The sequence below is a fragment of the Monodelphis domestica genome, chromosome 5 (assembly GCF_027887165.1).
Source record: "Monodelphis domestica isolate mMonDom1 chromosome 5, mMonDom1.pri, whole genome shotgun sequence".
Taxonomy (NCBI): Eukaryota; Metazoa; Chordata; class Mammalia; order Didelphimorphia; family Didelphidae; genus Monodelphis; species Monodelphis domestica.
In genome coordinates this window covers 266,342,453-266,364,047 of record NC_077231.1, presented here as the reverse complement: position 1 = coordinate 266,364,047, position 21,595 = coordinate 266,342,453, and the positions used below count along the sequence as shown (strand labels likewise).

Genomic DNA, 21,595 nt, shown 5'->3' with positions numbered 1-21,595 from the left:
CAGGCCATTGAGAAAATGATGCAATAGTAAGAAACAGTACAAATATCATGGAGCCACAATGAGGATTACACAGGATTTATAAGCTTCTAGATTAAAGGTTCAGAGGTTTTATTATAGGATATGCTGGAAGACAAAAAACTAGGTTTACAAACAAGAATCTTACAGCCAACAAAACTGAATATATTTTAATGGGGAAAATGATCACTTAATGACATAGAGGATTTCCATGTATTTCTGATGAAAAGACCATACCTGAACAGAAATTTTATGTTCAAATACAAGACTCAAGAGAAGCACAAAAAAGTAAATGGGAAAGAAAAAATTTAAGGTAATCAGAAAGGTTGAAAGTTTATATTGCCATATGGGAAAATGATACTTGTAATTTTTCAGAATTTTCTCATTATTAGGACAGTTAGAAGAAGTATACATTAACAGAGGATATAGGAATAAATTGACTATGACGACTTCATATCCAAAAATAAAATCAAGGGGGTGATAAAGAAAATTGGTCTGAGAGAAGAAGGAAGGGAAAAGTAAAGTAGAGTAAATTATCTGACCTGAAGTGATATTTGTGGCAATGGAGGAGAATATTAGAATGATGATGGGCAAGACTTAAACCTTACTTTCATCAGAACTGACTCAGAGAGGGAGTAGATACCATACTTAGTTGAGTATATAAATCTATCTTATCTTATGCAAAGAAGGAGGTGGATAAGAATATAGAGGGATAATAGAAATGAAAGTGATTTGGGGGAGAAAATTGTTAGAAACAAAACACTTGAAAGGAAGGATAGAGTAAAAGGAAAAAGTATAGAATCCAAAGGGGAAAATTTTTTTTAATTTTTAATTTAATTTAATTTAATCAATATAGAATATTATTCCTTGGTTACAAGAATCATATTCTATCCCTCCCTCAACAACCCCATCCTTCCCATAGCCCATGTACAATTCCACTGGGTATTACATGTGTCCATGATCAGAACCTATTTCAATGTTGGTGATGTTTGCACTAGGATGTTCACTAAGTCTACATCCCCAATCATATCCACCTCAACCCATGTAGTCAAGCATTTGTTTTTCTTTGGTGTTTCTGCTCCCACAGTTATTCCTCTGAATGTGGATAGTGTTCTTTCTCATAGATCCCTTCAGGTTGTTCAGAATCACTGCATTGCCACTAATGGAGAAGTCCATTACATTCGATTGTACCATAGTGTATCAGTCACTGTGTACAATGTTTTCCTGGTTTTCCTCCTTTCATACTGCATCAATTCCTGGAGGTCATTCCAGTTCACATAGAATTCCTCCAGTTTATTATTTCATTGAGCACAATAGTATTCCATCACCAAAATATACCACAATTTGTTCAGCCATTCCACAATTGAAAGGCATCCCCAAGAAAGAGTGCAACTATGAATATTCTTGAATATTTTTGTACATGTATTTTCCTCATTATCTCTTTGGGGTACAAACCCAGCAGTGCTATGGCTGGGTCAAAGGGCAGACAGTCTTTTATTGCCCTTTGGGCATAGTTCCAAATTGCCCTCCAGAATGGTTGGATCAATTCACAACTCCACCAGAAATGCATTAATGTTCCCACTTTGCAACATCACCTCCAGCATTCATTACTTTCCATAGCTGTCCTGTTAGCCAATTTGCTAGGTGTGAGGTGTTACCTCAGAATTGTTTTGATTTGAATCTCTCTGATTATAAGAGATTTAGAACACTTTTTCATATGTTCATTAATAGTTTTGATTTCTTTAACTGAAAATTGCCTATTCATGTCCCTTGCCCACTTAACAATTGGAGAATGGCTTGATTTTTTGTACAATTGATTTAGCTCTAAGTTTTTACAGTTTGGCTGACCACTTTGTTTTTGACAAAATATACTCAATCTTCTTAACTTTTCTAAATCTTTTCTCTACTGTGACTATCCATAAGTTCAGCTTTTAATAGCTTATTTTGATCAGCTGTAGAGGGAACAACTGCCTAGATTTTTTAAGCCATGTTTCTCTGGCCAAGGCTTTTCACCTACCCTCACAAAGCTCCCTTGATCAGCTCACTCTTGCTTGCCTGCTATCCTCTTCATACCTTCTTGATTCAGATTGCTCACCTGGTCCCAGCCCTTCCCACCCACCTGGCTCCTGCTGCCTGCTTCTGTGCTCCTGCAATCCAGACCTGCTTGACCCAGATCACTCTCCTGGTCCCACCTGGCTCCAGCCCGAGCCCCAGCAACTCTGGCCTCTGAGCCAGATCGTTCATCACCCCAGGCCCAGAGTCAGGACCCAGGCTGCTGGTAGCTGCTGTGTCTTCAGGAATCACAAACCAGCTGGTAAAAACTGGGGTGTTCTTTCCTTAGGCTACAATTATCCTCCACATGGCAGGGGGCAGGGGGCCACAGTGGGGGGAGAGAACAAGGAGAAGGAAGAGACTTTTCCAAACAGGAAGTTATAAGCATGGCTTCTTTCAAAGGGTATCTTTTGAGTGCACTGGTCCTTTTATTTAATCTCACCTGAGATTCAGGAGAGAATTTAAACTCCCTGCAAATCTTTGACCCAATTTGAGATTCCAAAAACCCACCCTCACTATGGGGGAGCAGCTCAGTGGCTCAGTGGATTGAGAGCCAGGCCTAGAGACAGGAGGTCCTGGTTTAAAATGTGGCCTCAGACACTTCCTAGCTGTGTGACCCTGGGCAAGTTACTTGAACCCCATTGTCTACCCCTTACCAATCTTCTGCCTTCTGATAATAGGCATCTAAATGGATAAAAACCAAGGAACTTTAAAGAGACTGGAAGTTATATTTTTAAGGCTAAAAATATTACTTTGTGAAATTAATTTGCTCATACTCACAGATGATCATGGCCAGGTATGAAGAGGAAATGAATCTCATTTTTTGTGAGAAAACCTTCTATTCTATATTTCCTTAGCTGATACAGTGTGTCAATGATTATAAGCTATATTTTGAATTTTAAACTCTTTTATTATTATATTTTGCTTGCATGTACAATATACTATTTAAGTTTTTTTTTTACTTTTTCTCTCCTTTTTATATTTGAAGCACATGTCACCAGTATTAAGATTTTCCTTAACTTTTTTTTTAAATTTAGCAGTAATATGTTTAAAATACATTTGCTATAATGTCAATACATGCCCCAAAAGCTTTAGACTATAAAAATGATGCCACTGGTCATTTAAAAAAAATTATGAGACTTTGCTTAATGATTCTGTCTGATTCCAGGACAAGATAATACAAAAAGAGCCAATGGACAGGGCCAAAGAAGCAAAAAGCTAAACCTGAATTGTGCCAAAAGAGCACACAGGTCAAAAAAAAAAAAGAAAGAAAAGGAAAAGCCAATACAGGAAGGATTGATGCACTTCTAAGCCAATACAAAGGACTTTAACCTAGTGTGAAAATTCGAGGTTGTGACGCTAAAAATACGTTATGACATAGGCTTTCCTTGTATCCATACTCTTTGTGAACATACTTACAGACAAATATCTCAAATTTGGCTCCTACCTGGCTCTGATAATCTAGTCCCTTTTCTGTCTTTCATAGTGTGGCAACTTTCTGTAGTCCTGGCTACTGACTGAGTAAATGCTTACTTGCTTATATTATTTTAATTGGGCCCTGATTCAAGGACCTGTTATAGATTTACTTTTCCTTACTTAGAATTTTTACACATAAGACTTTGATAGTCTATATTTCATCCAGAAATTATCTTTTTTATTTGTATTTTTCTGATTTTTTTATTTCACTTGCCAATTGATTCATATACCCCATAACTCAGCCATGCATCCTTAAATTATCCCTCTGTTTTTCAATCACCCTCTTCGGGGAGGGGGGAGGGTTATTGTAAAATTATTATCATTCTAAATTGCAAAGTGTAAATTCCTTTTGAGAGTAATTTTAGGTTAAGAAACATGCTACCTCTCCAAATCCAGAAACTGAACTGTTTAGAGAAGACACCATGAAGATGCCTCCACAGACCACAAGCTGCATAAGAAAGATCAAGAATGAACTTTGGATGTTGTAACCACCAAAACGTGGTTGCAAAAACTGTGAATGTTAAAAATTAAAAATGTTAAAAAAATGTAAATGCCAAACACTGTAAAGGTGTAATAGTTAAAAATTAGGGGGAGACTGAGGCAGGTAGAAATTAGTTTCTCTCTGCAAGGAGTATATATATTTTTAGAGGTTTATTAAAGGTTAAGGATTAAAGAAAATACAGAATAAGAAAAATACGTGCCTAGGCCAGAGGCCTAGACATGATAACCTCACATCTTGAAAGAGACACGTCTGCTCCAAAACGGAAGACCAAAAGAGAGCCAAAAGCCTTTGCAATCAGGTTAAATACCTTCTCGATCTCAGCCCACATGAGAATTCAAAGCATTCTAGGGAAGTGGAGCAAGGGCGTCTGGGGATTGAAGTCCAGAGTTCAAGTCTATTTTTACATCCCCCCGTTTGATTCTTATTGGGAAAGGTTTCCTCAAAAAGGATCATGAAAACATAAATGTTCAATCAACCACACCCAAAATTCATTTTTGTGCAGCTTGTGGTCTGGAGGCTTCTTCATTGTGTCTTCTCCAACAGTTCAGTTCTGGATTCAGAGAGGTATCATCTTTCTTTACCTAAAATTCTTCTCAAAAAGAATTTAAACTTTGCAATTTAAATAATGATATTTTTTTTTACATTCCCCTGTTAAGAGGGTGATTGACAAATAAAGGATCACTTAGGGATGCATGGCTGAGGTATGAGGTATATGAATCAATTGGTAAGAGAAATTAAAAAGATATCAGAAAAATCCAAAAGAAAAGAAAAATTTCTGGATGAAAATATAGACTATCAAAGTCTTATGTGTAAAAATTCCAAGTAAAAAGAAAAATAAATCTATAACAGGTATTTCTATCAGGGCCCAATCAAAATGATCAAAGCAATGATGCATTTACCCAGTCAGTAGCCAGGACTACAGAAAGTTACCACATTATGAAAGGCAGAAAAGGGGACCAGATTATATGAGCCAAGGTTTCCGGGATACTCGTCTGTGAGTATTTTCAGAGTAAGTGTGGACACAAGGAAAGCTTATGTTTTAACCCATGTTAAACATAGTAACCTCGAGTCTTCACACTAAGTTCAAGTCCTTTGTATTGGCTTAGAAGTGCATCAATCCATCCTGGATTGGCTTTTCTTTGGCTCTGTGCAATGCCTCTTATGTATATCTTGTCCTGGAATCAGACAGAATCATTAAGCAAAGTCCCATAATTTTTTAAATAATTAGTGGCATCATTTTTATAGTCATAGGCTTTTGGGGGCATGCATTGACAAATGTATTTTAAACTTATAATACTGCAAAGTCAAAAAGTTAAAGAAAATCTTAATGCTGGTGACATGTGCTTCAAATATAAAGAGTATATTGCACATGCAAGAAAAATATAATAAATGAATTTTAAAAGATTCAAAAATATAGCTTATAATCATTGACACTCTGTGTCAGCTAAGAAAATATAAAATACAAGGCTTTCTCACCAAAAATGAGATCCATTTCCTCTTCATGTCTGGCTATGATCACTGTGGGTAGAAGGCAAATGAATTGAACAAGGTAACATTTTTTCATTTCTAAAGAATAGTAGTACAAATATGTAGTTATCAATATCCCCAAAATTCTCAATAGCCAAATTAATTACAATAGTAAACAAACACACTGTCATATTTTACATAAGTTGTTGTATTACATTTAAAAGCCTACGAATTGATGGATATTTATCACAATTTTTACAATCATAGCAAATCTTTCAACCTTGGTGAATAAACATTTTTTTAAACAAGGTAAAACTTATCTTGGGTTAAATACATAATCAAGAAATCTGTATATCATTCTGGTAGAAGTTAAATAATGAGCTGAAGAGTATAAATAAAGGGGTGCTCCTTTTTTGGAGGCTTTGTTAGGGGTAAAAATGCCCTGAGATTAACTGCCCCAACTTCCATTCACATATTTAGAAATGCGGGAATCAAAAATGTATTTCACTTCAGCTACTGGAATGGGCCTTACCTCGTGGTAGGGGCAGGCAAAAATGACCATAAATTGTTAAAATAAATTCCAAAAATCATGTTTAAAAAACCCTTAAAATCATTTGAGGCACATTAAAATTTCCAAAGGTTGTTATACAATTGTAACCAGTTCTGAAGAAGTCCATCTATCCTCTATGTGACAATTTACAAAGGCAAAAATAGAAAAAAAGCTGTTTTTTCATATATGGGCTTAATTAACCTATGAATTTTTTCAATATGGTTATAGGGGAAAAGCAACAGAATTTTAAAACTCAGTACATTAAATGAACAGTATAACAGAATAATATTGAATCCAGTAATATATGAATTCAAAATCACAAAGTTATATCTTAAACAAAATAATCAGGAAATGCAATAGAAATACAGAGATGTTTTATAAACCATTGGAGTCTGAAATGCCTTAAAATATATAACCTCGAGTCTTTAAAGCTCCTTGGTTTTTTTTTTTTTTTGGTTTTGGTTTTTAATTATCCATTTAACTGTCTATTGTTTGAAGGCAGAGTGTTAAGGGCTAAGCAATGGGGGTTAAGGGACCCATCCAGGGCCCCACAGCTGGGAAGTATCTGAGGCCAGATTTTAACCCAGGACCACCTGTCTTTAGGCCTGGTTCTCTGTTCACTGAGCCACCCATTTGCAACTTCAAAGTTAAAGTTGAATCTTTGGGTGGAATCTTCTCCCTGACATGCAGGTGAAGTCAATAAAATCACCAGAACATCAAAAGGTATCCTTTTAAATAGCCCATCGCTTTTAAGTTTCTGTTTGGAAAAGTCTGTTTCTTCTCCTCTCCCTTTCTCTCTCCCCTCCTACACTCTGATCTGCCCATGTGGTCAATACCCCTCGTTTATTTGTTACCAGGTGGTAGAAATGAGTCCTGAGCAATGAGTGAATCTGCTCCAAGGCTAGAGTTTGTTGGGCAGGCAGGACACCAGGTGATTGCAATCTTGGTTGAATCAGGTGGGCCAGGTGAGGAGAGAAAGACCGCTGGGGTGGGCAGGGCCAGGAGCCAGAGAGCAGACAAGCAGGGCCGGGAGCTAATGGCTGGAATGAGCAGTAGCTTTGCAAGGGTAAAAAAACCTCAGCCAGAGAAAAGTGGATCAAAAAAATTTCTAGGCACTAGCTATTACAAGCTGAACTTAAGATCAGAAAAGAATCAGAAGATTGAGATATTTCATTTTCCCGAAGTGTTGAGTCAACTGTAAAGATTAAAATTTTGGGAGACTGAGGCAGGTAGAAATTAGTTTCTCTCTGCAAGGAGTATTATATTTTTAGAGGTTTATTAAAGGTTAAGGATTAAAGAAAATACAGAATAAGAAAAATATGTGCCTAGGGCAGAGGCCTAGACAAGATAACCTCACATCATGAAAGAGACATGTCTGCTTCAAAACAGAAGTCCAAAAGAGAGCCAAAAGCCTTTGCAATCAGGTTAAATACCTTCTCAATCTCGGCCCAACTGAGAATTCAAAGCATTCTGGGGAAGTGGAGCAAGGGCTTCTGGGGATTGAAGACCAGAGTTCGAGTCTATTTTTACAAAGGGTTTTGGCCAAATTGGTAAGATAGTGTTTTGACTTAAATTCTAAATAAGTCATCACCATTGGAAAATTCCCAAATATGAAAATACCCAAGTCAGCTGGGATTGATGGAGATTTTAATTAATATAAATGAAGGAATTAAGGGAAGAAAAGAGAGAGAGAGAGGAAAAGAGACTAGCTAAGCAGTAGAAAAGGGCCTAGGCCAAAAGGGCCTAGGTGTGAGCCCATGGGAGAGCAAGTCAGTCTTTATCACTCACCACAATATCCTCTCCAAGCAAGCTCCAATCCTCACTTCAACTCCGAACTCCAACCAACTCCCAAACTCCAACTAACTCCAACCAACTGACTTCCAATCCAAAAAAAAAAAAACAAAAAACAAAAAACTCCATTACCTGAACTGACTTCTCCTTTTAAGGAAAATTTCTCTTGTGTCACCTCCCCTAAATTTTCATGTCTACCAATCACAGTAGACACTTTTCCCCAGGACTCATCTTTTGTTCTCACCTTCTCTGGTTAGATTAAATCCTCTGAGTACTTCACACCTCTTTTGTTAAGCTTGCCTTTTGTGAGTTGCTTGATCTTTTGGGTACTAATTTAACCTTTATAGGTACTTAGGACCCTTTTTGTATTAGATCTAAAAATAGACCTAGCTTAAGGTTCTAGCTTTACTATAAGTATGAGTTGGGGACTTTTCATTCTACAATCAGGAGTTTACAATTTTATCTTCCCCTACGGCACTGACTGAATGGGGTGGAGTAAATTCAAAAGTTTTCAATACATTCCTGATCAAGTATCTTCATTGTTAAAAATGGGGAATAGCTTAATCAAATCTTCTAAGGTACAGTCTGAGTAGTTTTAAGATTAACAATGTGGTTGATTAAACATTTATTTGTATGTATACTCTTATACCAAATGGGGACAGCCCTCTAATTGGATTTTTGTCAATGCGCCTAGCAATCATTGGTTTTGTTCTCTTTTCCTCTTATCCTCAAGTTATTGTAATTTCAAAGTTGGTATGTTTACAAGCCCCATCAGAGAGATTAATCTTCCTTGGGTCTCAGGGGGGATAATGTAAAATGGAGATTTGAACCCCAGTCTTCAATCCCCAGAAGTCCTTGGTACTTCCCAGAATTCCCTATAATCTCACCTGAGTCCCCACCTGGGCGAGATCACAATTTGTATTTAAACTGGCTGTAATGCCTACTTTGGCCTCTCTCTTTCTCTACTCGCACATGGCAAGATGTAATAAGTAAGATGAGACTGGGCTAATTAGCCTTAGGCATGTGGTTGATTATTTTGTATCCTTGATTTCTAATAATCTTTAATAAACCTCATAAAATATAATACTTTTATTACTATAAACTAATTTAATTTTTACACTTTTTATAAATTTAAGTAATTAGACCTTTGTCAGAGGTTTTTGTTATGAAGATTGTTTTGCAATTTGTTACTTCCCTTATAATTTTGGTTGCATTGTTTTTTGTTTGTACAAAAAGGTTTTAATTTGATGCAATCAAAATTATATTTTATATTTTGTGATTTTTTTCTACCTCTTGTTTGGTTTTAAAATCTTTCCTTCCCCAAAGATATGACATGTATATTATTCTGTGTACACCTAATTTACTTATAGTTTCCTTCTTTATGTTCAAGTCATTTACCCATTCTGAGTTTATCTTGGTGTAGTGTGTGAGCTGTTGAGCCATACCTAATCTCTCCCACACTTTCTTCCAATTTTCCCAGTAGTTTTTATTAAATAGTGGATTTTTGTCTGAAAGCTGGGATCTTTGGGCTTATCATAGACTGTCTTGCTGAGGTCACTTACCCCAAGACTATTCCACTGATCATTCTTTCTGTCTCTTAGCCGGTACTATATTGTTTTGATGATCACAGCTTTATAGTATAGTTTAAGATCTGTTACTGCTAGGCCAACTTCCTTCATATTTTTTCATTACTTCTCAGGATTTCCTTTGTCTTTTGTTCTTCCAAATTAACTTTATAATTTTTTTTCTAATTAGGGAAAAAAAATTTTGGTAGTTCGATAGGTATGGCACTAAATAAGTAAATAGGTTGGAGTAAGATGGTCATTTTTATGTTAGCTTATCCTACCCATGAGCACTTAATGTTCTACCAATTGTTTAGATCTAGTTTTAATTATGTGGAAAGTGTTTTGTAGTGGTGTTCATATAGTTCCTGTGGTTATCTCAGCAGATAGATTTCCAAGTATTTTATATTGTCTAGGGTGATTTTTAATGGAATTTCTCTTTCTAATTCTTGCTTCTGAGATGTGTTAGAGATATCTAGAAATGCTGATGACTTATGTGGGTTTATTTTGTATCCTGCAACTTTCCTAAAGTTGTTGATTATTTCCACTAGCTTTTTAGTTAATTCTCTAGGATTCTTTAAGTAGACCATCATATCATCCTCAAAGAGTGAATAGCTTGGTCTCCTCATTGCCAGTTTTAATACCTTCAATGTCTTTTTCTTCTCTAATTGCTAATGCTAGTGTTTCTAGTACGATGTTAAATAATAGAGGTGATAATGGGCATCTTTGTTTCACTCCTGATCTCATTGGGAAAGCATCTAGTTTATCCTCATTGCCAATGATGTTTGCTGATGTTTTTAGATACATACTGTTTATTATTTTTAGGAAAGGCCCTTCTATTCTTATATTTCCTAGTGTTTTCAATAAGAATGAATGTTGTATTTTGTCAAAGGTGTTTTTCTTCATCTATTGATATCATCATGTGATTTTTGTTGTTTTGCTTGTTGATATGGTCAATTATGTGGATGGTTTTCCAAAATTTAAACCATCCTTGCATTACTGGTATAAATCCTACCTGATCATAATGAATTACCCTTGTTATGACTTGCTGGATTATTTTTGCTAGTATTCTATTTAAGGCTTTTGTATGTTCTTTAAGGAGATTGGTCTATAGTTTTCTTTCTCTGTTTTAACCTGCCTAGCTTTGGAATCAGTACCATATTTGTGTCAAAGGAGGAATTTGGGAGAACTCCTTCTTTGCTTATTCTTTTAAATAGTTTGTATAAAATTGAGATTAGTTGTTCTTTGAATGTTAGATAGAATTTATTTGTGAATCCAACTGGACCTGGGGATTTTTTCTTAGGGAGTTCTTTGATGGCTTGTTCAATTTCTTTTTCTAATATGGGGTTGTTTAGGTAGTCTATTTCTCCCTCTGTTAGTTTAGGCAACATCTGCCCTCCCTAATTTATTAATATATGAACTCAAGGATATAAATTTCCCGCTGAGTATTGCTTTGGTTGCTTCCTATAGATTTTGAAAGGATGTCTCATCATTGTCATTTTCTTCAGTGAAATTATTAATTCTTTCTATGATTTGTTCTCTAATTAACTGATTTTGGAGAATCATATTATTTAATTTCCAATTAATTTTTGATTTGCCTCTCCATGTACCCTTACTGATTATTATTTTTATTGTGTTATGATCTGAAAAAGTTGCATTTATTATTTCTGCTTTTCTGCATTTGTTTGCCATATTTTATAACCTAGTACATGGTTAATATTTGTGAATGTACCATGTACTGCTGAAAATAAGGTTATTTCCTTTTTGTCCTTATTTATTTTTCTCTATATATCTATTAACTCCAATTTTTCTAAGATTTCATTCAAATCTCTTACCTCTTTCTTATTTATTTTTATTTAATTTATCTAAATTTGATAGTGGTAAGTTCAGATCTCCCACTAGTATAGTTTTACTATCTATTTCATCCTTCAACTCCACTAGTTTCTCTTTTAGAAATATGGATGCTATACCATTTGGTGCATACATGTTTATTAGTGATATTTCCTCATTATCTATAATGGCTTTTATCAGGATGTAGTTAACTTCCCTATCCCTTTTAATCAGATCTATTTTTACTTTGGCTTTTTGGATATCATGATTTCAACTCCTGCCTTCTTTCTATCAGTTGAAGTCCAATAAATTTTTTCTCCAACCTTTAATTATAACCTTGTGAGTGTCTACTCACCTCAAGTGTGTTTCTTGCAGACAACATGTTCTGGGATTCTGATTGCTGTATTTTTCCTATATTTTTTTCTTTTTATGGGTTAATTCATCCCATTCACATTCAAAGTTATGATTGCCACTTGTGTATTCCCAAGCATTTTGATATCCTCTCCTAGTTCTATCCTTTCTTCTTTTGCTTTATCCTTTTAAACCACTGGTTTGCTTTTAATCAGTCCCCCTAATTCCCGCCCTTAATAAGTTTCCCTTTCCATCCCCTCCCTTATTTTGGGGGGGTCTCTTAAGTTCCCTCCCCCTTTTTTCCCTCCTTTTTGTGCTCCCTGTCTTCTGCCCCCCAGTTTTCCCTTCTTACTTTCCCTGTATGGTAAGACAGATTTCAATACCCCCGTGGATCTAGATGCTCTTCCTTCTCAGAATTGATTTCACTGAGAGTAAGATTTAAGTATTACCTATGGGCACTCTCTCTCCTTCTTATAAGAGTTTTCTTCACCTCCCCTTCCCATATGTATCTTTGTGTGATAAAGATTATACTATTTATTTTATTACTTTTAGTATCTTTTGATGCCATCTTCGATTTTCCCCTCCCTTTTTCTTTTTTTTGTTGCATATAATCTTATAGCACTTATTACCCCAATCTCTTCCTGTGAATGATTCCTCTAATTACTATAATAGTGAATATAATTTTTGAGAGTTACAAATAGCATTTTCCCCATATACTAATATAAATAATTTGATCTTATTGAATCCCTGAAAGAAGAAAGTTTGAATAAAAAACATTTTCCCCCTTTCCCTCTCTTTCTTATTTACCTTTACATATTTCTCTTGATTTTTGTGTTTGGTTATCAAACTTTCCACTTCATTCTGTTCTTTTCTTTACAAATACTTGGAAATCTTCTATATTGTTGAATGCCCATATTTTCCCCTGGATGTTTTGATGGATAGGTGATCCTTAGTTGAAGACCCAATTTTTTTGCCTTTCTGAATATGTGGTCCTTTAGTGTGGAAGCTGCCAGATCTTCTGTAATCCTGATTAGTGTTCCTTGATAACTGAAAATTTTCTCCTTAGCTTGGAAGCTCTTGAATTTGGCAATTATGTTTCTGGGAGTTATCTTTTGAGGATTTAATGTAGAGGGTGTTCTATGAACTCTTTCAATGTCTGTTTTGCCCCCTTTTTCAAGAACATGAGGGCAATTTTCTTGGATAATTTCTTGTAGTATGATTGCAAAATTTCTGTTTATTTCTGGGTTTTCAGGTAAACTGATGATTCTCAAATTTTTCTTTGTGCTCTATTTTCCTGATCTGTCATCTTTTCAGTGAGATATTTTATGTTTATGCCATCCAAGAAAACTACCTTGAAGTTCTGGACCAAGGAGGCAAAATAGACATTGAAAGAGTTCATAGAACACCCTTTACACTCAACTCCCCAAAAACAACTCCCAGAAATGTAATTGCCAAATTCCAGAGTTTTCAAACTAAGGGGGAAATCCTAAAAGAAGCCAAAAGAAGCAATTCAGATACAAAGGAACACCAATCAGGATCACACAAGATCTGGCAGCTTTAACACTAAAGGACCACAAGGCCTGGAACACGATATTCAGAAAGACAAGAGAACTGGGTCTTCAACCAAGGATCACCTATCCATCAAAACTGACTATATACTTCCAGGGGAAGGTATGGACATTCAACAGAATAGAAGATTTCCAAGTATTTGTAAGGAAAAGACCAGAATTAAGTGGAAAGTTTGATATCCAAACACAAAGATCAAGAAAAGCATGAAAAGGTAAATATGAAAGAGAAGGAAAAGGAGAAAAATGTTTTTTTCTTTTTTTCATTCAAACTCTCTTCTTTAAGGGCTAAAATTAGATCAAATTATATATATTAATATGTGGGGGAGATGTTATATGTAACTCTCAAAAATGTTTTCATTATTATAGTAAAATAATCATTCATAGGAAATGATTGGGGCATTAAAGGACATAAAACAATATAAAAGGGTGAGGGGGAATTGATGATGGTACTAAGAGATATCTGAAAAAATAAAATAAATAGAATAATCTTTGTCACACAAAGATACACATGGGAAGAGGAGGGGAAGAATACTCTTATAAGAGGGAGAGGAAGAACATGCTAATAGGTAATACTCAAATATTACTCTCAGTGAAATCAATTTTGAGAGGGAAGAGCATCTAATCCATTGGGATCTTGAAGTCTATCTTATCCTACAGGGTAAGGAAGAAGGGAAAACTAAGAGGGTAGGGTAAAAGAGATAAAAAAGGGAGGGAAGGAGAGGGAGGAGGGAACTTAACAGATCCTAAAAAAAACAAGAAGGGAACAAAAAGGGAGGGGAGAGAAAGGGAAGCATATCAAGGGAGGGGAATAAGGGGATTGACTGAAAGTAAACCACTGGTTTAAAAGGATATAGCAAAAGAATAAAGGTCAGAACTAGGAAAGGATATCAAAATGCTAGGGAATTCAAAAGTGACAATCATAACTTTGAACATGAATGGGATGAACTCACCCATAAAACGTAGATGAATAAGAGAATGGATTAGAATCCAGAATCCTACCATATGTTGTCTACAAGAAACACACAGGTGGGGCAGCTGGGTAGCTCAGTGGATTGAGAACCAGGCCTAGAGACAGGAGGTTCTAGGTTCAAATCTGGCCTCAGACACTTCCCAGCTGTGTGACCCTGGGCAAGTCACTTGACCCCCATTGCCTAGTCCTTACCACTATTCTGCCTTGGAGCCAATACACAGTATTGGCTCCAAGACAGAATGTAAGGGTTTAAAAAAAAAGAAAAAAGAAAAAAAGAAACACACATGAGGCAAGTAGATAGTCACAAAGTCAGAATTAAAGGGTGGAGCAAGACCTATTGGGCCCCAACTGATAGAAAGAAGGCAGGAGTTGCAATCATGATATCTGACAAAGCCAAAGTAAAAAGAGACCTGATTAAAAGGGATAGGGAAGGTAAATACATCCTGATAAAAGGGAGTATAGATAATGAGGAAATATCACTAATCAACATGTATGCACCAAATGGTATAGCACCCAAATTTCTAATGGAAAAGCTAGTGGAATTGAAGGAGGAAATAGATAGTAAAACTATACTAGTGGGAGACCTGAACCTATTACTATCAAATTTAGATAAATCAAATCAAAAAATAAATAAGAAAGAGGTAAAAGAGGTGAATGAAATCTTAGAAAAACTAGTTAGTAGATATATGGAGAAAAATAAATAGGAACAAAAAGGAATACACCTTCTTTTCAGCAGCTCATGGCACATTCACAAAGATTGACCATATACCAGGTCAAAAAACATGGCAAACAACTGCAGAAAAGCAGAAATAGTAAATGCAACCTTTTCAGATCATAAGGCAATAAAAATAATGATCAGTAAGTGTACATGGAGAGCTAAATCAAAAATTAATTGGAAATGAAATAATATGATTCTCCCAAATTGACTAGTCCAACTTCACTTCAATAAATCACACCCAAAGTTTGTTCTGGATCTTCTTGATGTGTGTAGGTTTTCTGGCATCTTTCTGCAACAGTTTGTTCTCTGGATTTAGGAGTTTGCAAGCTTCTTCCTTGAAGATCTTTCCTCAAACAAAATTTCAAAATCTTGGATTTTTATTAAAATATATCCCACCCCCAAAAGTGGGTGTTAATAAACATCCAGTTCAGCTCAGGATGCATGGTTGAGTTATGGGGTTGTAGGAGTCAATTATCAAAAGAAGAGGAAAAAGAAAAACAAAAAGCAAAAAATAAAGAAAAAAATGGAAGAAACTTAAACTTTTGGGAGAAAGAAGGAAAATTCAAAATCAGAATCAAAATATCAAAATCTATGTATATAAAATGTTGAGTAAACAAGAATAAACTCATAATAGGCCCTTGTACAGGTCCATTTTAAAGTAATTTCTATCCCACCAGTCTGTAAGACAGAATGCAGTAATATTTCAGTTACCCACTTGCAGGCAAGACTACAGGAAGTTGCCATACTATGAGAAGAAAAGTACTAGAATTTCATTTTGATAGCGAAGTGTCATTCCCTGGTCTGATTTTTTTGTCTTTCTCAGGGATATGGGGAGCCAGGATGATAGTCAAACTTTTGGTACTTGTCTGAGTACTTCACAAAGAGTGTAGATACAAGGAAGTCCTACGACTTAACATATGTCAAGCGTCGTAACCTCGAGTCTCACACTAATTTTTTTTAACCTGTGTGCTCTTTTTGGCACTATTCACGTTAAGTTTGTGCTCCTTGTTTTTATCCCATTTCCTAGAATCAGACACAAACCTTAATCACTAGTCCCATAACATTTTATCAATAAATGGCAGGTTCCCACAGTTTAAAGCTTTTGGGTATGCATTGATATCATATCAAGTATACATATATGTGTGTGTGTGTATTAAACTTATGTGATCATTTTATGAAAAGATTAGCAAATCTAGTGATAGAAATTTCTAGGGATCAGGGATTTTCCTTCAGATGACACCCATGCTCCATTAATCTGTTTTACTTTGAATTTTTGCTTCCATTTTTCCACTTCCTTTTCATTATAGGAAAGTGATAAATTGACATCATCAGTGGTTGTTAATGATAAAATTAATTCAGGCCCCTCTATGGCTGCTTGCTTTGCAGAGGCATCTGCTTGATCATTTCCCCTAGAGACAAGGTCAGTGCCCCCTGTATGGGCAGAGCAATGAACTACAGCTAGGGCTTTGGGCAGCTGGAGAGCAGAAAGAACTTCATTAATGATTTCTGCATTAGCTATAGATTTTCCAGCTGAGGTTAAAAATCCTCTCTGGAGCCATAGCATTCTGACTGAGTGACAAATGCCAAAAGCATACCAAAATCCGTATAAAGTGTTGACTTTTTATCCTTGCCAATTATACAGGCGTGTTTTAGATCTATGAGTTCTGCACCTTAAGCGCAAATATTAGAGGGCAGTGAAGCTGACCACTCAGTGGCAAATTTTGAGTAAGACTCAATCATCTATAAGTCTTATAGCTCTGAAATACTAGAGTGATTCTTCCTTAGACAATTAATTAAAAAACAATGGAGAACTTGGAGAAGATGAAGAGCTGAGAATAAAAGATTTTACACATCCAGAAAATGGGGAAAAGGAGGACTAAATCACAGGCAGAAGAACTATTCAGCCTGAAGAAGATATCAAAGAATAATAGCTCACATATTTAAAATTAAAGGACTTTAGAAGTCACCTAATTATGTCTCCTTATTTCATAAGTGAGGAACTGAAGTCCTGAGAGTTGAAGAGATTTGTCCAAAGCCAAACCAAAAGGTAGTAGAGGAAAGGTTTCAACCAAGCTTCTCTGGATCCAAGTCAATACTTTTTCCACTAAAAGAATGTATGCTCCTTTCTATCCAGGACTTCTTTTAGGAAATATTGATTGCCTTATATAGGCAAGATGGTGTTGAATTTGGTTCCAGGCTCCCTATTTACTAGCTCTTTCATCCTGGTCTAGTAATTTCAAAATTCATTAAACTCAATCTTTTCATCTATACTTTATTGTTTTACTGGATTTATAGATGTTCATGCCAGTATGGATGATAATTGTCTACAACTTAATATATTGTTTTGGAGAGTTGTATGGTTGGAGGAAATAAAAACCAACACTTTTTATTCAACCCACTAAAAAGGTTTTCCAACATTGCTAGGCTGGTCCTCAACTAACTGATAATAATCAGTCCATCACCAGGTCCATATTCAGTAATGCTTATTTTGGTAGACCTCTCAGTTTTTACTTAACTGACCCAACCATTAAGAATTCAATTGCTTTCCACACTATGATGAACTCTGTCATAGTAAACTTTAGTGTATTCCATACAATGGGAATAATTGCATTTTAAAAACTTGAATATATTACAGAACAATGAACTATTACAGTTCCTTAAGATGATTGATTTGGCACTTGTATTTGAGATGATTCTATTTTGCAAAGTTCTGACTATCCAATATTTCTTTTGCCCTAGAGCTAGAAAATTATTCCATATTGTTTCTAAATGATCTCTTCTAATATCTATCATTTAGAGGCACTATCTTCCTAGTTTAAAACACATTTTGTACTATTTTCACTAAGTAGTTCATCTTTGTGAGTTAAAATTTGGCCTCATTCACTCCCTAGCTGTTTAGCTAGGGACAAATCACATAACTCCATTTCCTCAGTTTCCTTATATGTAAAATGAACTGGAGAAGGCAATGGCAAGCTACTTTAGTATCTTTTATAATAAAAGGGTTCACAAAGAGTCAGGCATGACTGGAACAACTGAATAAGACCCAGTTCCTATGGCTTCTCAATCCTTTTTTATTTTCTTCAACTCTTCCATTGTATCTTCTGGATTTCTGGGTCTATTGTTATTAAACTCTACTTTGACCTTGAATACTTCCTTTTATATATATATATATCCCTCTACATTCTGAAAACTGGCTTTCTCTTTAATACCCTCTATCTTTAATACCCATTACCATCTCCTATGCTAGAACTTTATTTCCTAAGGTCTGAATTCCATAATAATGTGCCAATATTTCTTGTGCTTTCTATCTAAGATGCAGTAAGTGAATTAAGATTAAAATTAAATGTACCTGGCCCTTGATGAGCAGTCAGTATAAGCCTTGCTTACCCTAGACATATTCAAATATTTGTATTGCTTCCATCACCCCTTCATAAGCTCTCTCTGTATTTCAATCTGTGAAAGATCTGTGAAAGAGAGAACAAGATGAACTGAAATTTAAAATCTTATATATGATTAAATTTTCATAAAATATAACAAATTATGTGTATATGAATATTTACATATGTAGTGTGTTCCAAAACACTTAGTAAAGTTTGATCCATTAAAAGTTTGGGGCCACTTTATATATGGCCAATATGTACATTTATTAGTCACAACAAATTGATTAAGCACTTACTATATATGCCAGATACTATGCCAGATGATGAGGAAACAAAATTAAAGGGAACAATCCCTGCCTATGAGAAGCTTGCATGTGATCAGAGGGAATACTGCCATGCTTGGAATGTGTTTGATAAATGTTTTTTCCCACTTCAACCATTCATTTATTGTGTTGTATATATGTATGTAGAGATAGAAAAATAGAGGGATAGATAGATAGATAGATAGATAGATAGATAGATAGATAGATAGACAGTCAGACAGACAGATAGATAGATAGATAGATAGATAGATAGATAGATAGATAGATAGATTAGAGAGACATAGAACTCAATGGCTATCTGTAACCACAATAGGATTATGGTTAACCCTAATGAGATAGGACTTATTTTTTTCTGTGTCATGGTTCCCCTTTGGCTCTAGATTTTTTAAAAGTATAAGTAAAAATACTTTAAAATATGTATAGGAAACTTATTATATTGAAATATTCATAAAATCTTTTTAAAAGTACCAGTTCATATATATGAGGTTAAAACTCCAACCAAAGATATATTTAGCTTCTTGCTTAGGGTTTCATAATCAGAACTTCAAATTAATACATGTAAAGCCTGCAAATCTTAATGTGATATCTTATTTTTTAGCTATTATTATTAAAACCAAGGAAACTGGATTTCAAAGTTAAATAACTTGATGGTTACACAGCAGAGCAGGAGCAAATTCAAAATGGCGTCAATCCAAGGTTGAATTCTACTTCCAGAATTCCGCCTTATGCTGTCTCTCATCAAGCAGAGAAAGTCCTGAATAAAAAAATACTAATATCGTATTTTTGTTTGCTTATTGTTTTTTTTAAGATTTCAGACACAGAAATAAAAGGATGAAATAAATTCAGAAGGAAAATATTTGGTTGGATTTTAACTAAAAATAGAGGTAGAAGGTAAGAGAGAATGTGTAAATATTTTACATAATTAGATCTTTTTTTTTTCCCCAGCTTTGTTATTATTCAGTAATGTTCAACTTTTTGGATCATTTCTATCTATTGAACTTTCATGGCAAGGAGAGGCTGGTCATTTCCTTCTCCAATGGATCCAGTGAATCTTTTTGTCAGACAAATCAGAAATTAAATGCCTTGTCCAAGGTCATACAATTAAGAAGTGTTTGAAGTTCAATTTGAACCCTGGTCAGCCTGACTCTGAACAGCTGCTTCTCTTTTCACTAGTAGTAATTTCCCCTATTAGATTTTGGTATTTTATTTTTACTTAAAATCTTATCTCCTCTAGTCTTCCATTCCATTAAAAATGTATCAAATACTTTATTTAGACAGCATTCAAAAAGTATTTAATCACTACATTTTAACTGATGGTTTTGTCAAATGGTATCTAACCTAATAAGTTGGCATTTCTAGTTTATCCTTTAAGCTCATTTAAAGACTATCAAATCCAAACATGGGTTATACTTTACTTTGCAAAATGAGAACTCTGATTTTACATTTGACCAGAAAAGAAATCAAATCATTGTTGGTTTCTCCAGTTGATGTGAATGACAGAAATGAATTAGCTGATAAAATATTCAGAAGACTGTTACAAATTACAAATCAGATGAGTGAATTAAGGATGCAAAGAAATGTTTTAATAAATTGGAAACAAAGATAGAATAAAGATGGATGGTGGTATGACAGAGAGAAAGGGTAAAAATTATGGAGTCTAAACTTAAAGATCACTCCAATAATAATCATTTCAATTGAGAAATATATATATATATATATATATATATATATATATATTGTAACCCCAAATAACCACTGGTTTCAGTGCATCAAATATTCCATTTCATTATCAAAGAGAATGACTTGGTGGTCTACTTCCACAGAGAAATTACCTCTCTCTTCTGTTTTAAATGGGTTTTTTAAATTGATTTTCATAGTAGTGACATAAAAGATGTTGATGGAGAAATTTGTCACTAAGAATAATCAAATGTCTGCTCATGTGCTTCACTGGAATCCATTCAAGGGATATAAAGGAAGGTCCCTCCTCATGTGGGTAGGTGTCCTATGGTCAGGGAATATGGAAAAGAATTGCATAGAACATATAAGCTTCGATCAATTGTAATTTGATTTGCTGGAGGGTGGACTCACGTGAAATCATACATGCATTGAGGTATTTGATTTCAGGTGTAATAGATTCTATGACTCCAAGTCCTTCTGCACAGAAGAGGTTCTCTCTAACTATGGGTACTGGAAGTTTTTGACGAATTTTATGTAAGCAAGATGAATATTTGTTTTGAGAGGGAAGCAATGATTTCCTCTCAAAAACAAAAAAGATAGATAATTATGTAGACAAAAAGCATTTCATGTTATAAACACAATAGGACATTTCCTCATATTTTTCTTTTTTTCTGTTTCTAGTCCCTTAGGAAATGCAGAGACTAAGAAGAAAGGCAGACTGAGACTTTCCTTTGGTGGTTTTTTAGAGGTCTCCAAAGAAATTCAAGTACTATAGTGGAGCCCATTACAAAGAATTTTAGTTAATGGTGAGTAGGAATGAATGTTTCTTTAAATTGTGCTCTATGTGTATATCTTTTTTATTTTATTCTGTTATTCAATAGTTCAATTTCTAGTGGAGCCAATACATTCATAATAAAAAAAATGGAATAGAAAATTTCCTGAAAATATCTCTCCCTTAATTATATTTCTGGGAATCTAGATTACAAAATCATAACCAAGGCATCAATGCCTACCTGGTGGCAACACATCTTAATTTAAGAATATAATGTTAAAGTTGTAAAAATTATTTCCTTCAGTGTTGTAATTTACTGCATCATTGGAGATCACAATGCCTCTATGTTTTCTAATACTCTTCAGGTCTCTCGTTCTCCCTGTTTTCTCTCTCTCTTCCAACATGGGCCAGATCCTAGCTCTGATAAATAAGTGGTTTTACTCTTTCTTATTCCTTACACGTCCAAGTTTATCCCTCCTTTGGCACTGTAAGGGTTACCCTGAGGTTTTGAATAAATAAGAGAGTTATAAATTCAATGTTGTGGTAGCCAAATTCAAAATATTATCTGTAAATCAGAAAAAAAATCTTAGC

At 34.8% G+C, this 21,595-nt stretch overlaps 1 long non-coding RNA gene across 1 annotated transcript in view; it reads left to right on the top strand.

Moving 5' to 3' along the window:
• The window catches only part of LOC130454645 (uncharacterized), a 77,291-nt gene extending 56,197 nt beyond the window's left edge, over nucleotides 1-21,094 (top strand). Inside the window, exons 3-4 of the long non-coding RNA XR_008912433.1 lie at nucleotides 19,364-19,446; nucleotides 20,914-21,094. This is a non-coding gene — a long non-coding RNA (uncharacterized LOC130454645). The remainder of the gene's footprint in view (nucleotides 1-19,363; nucleotides 19,447-20,913) is intronic.
• Nucleotides 21,095-21,595: the final 501 nt, after the last annotated feature.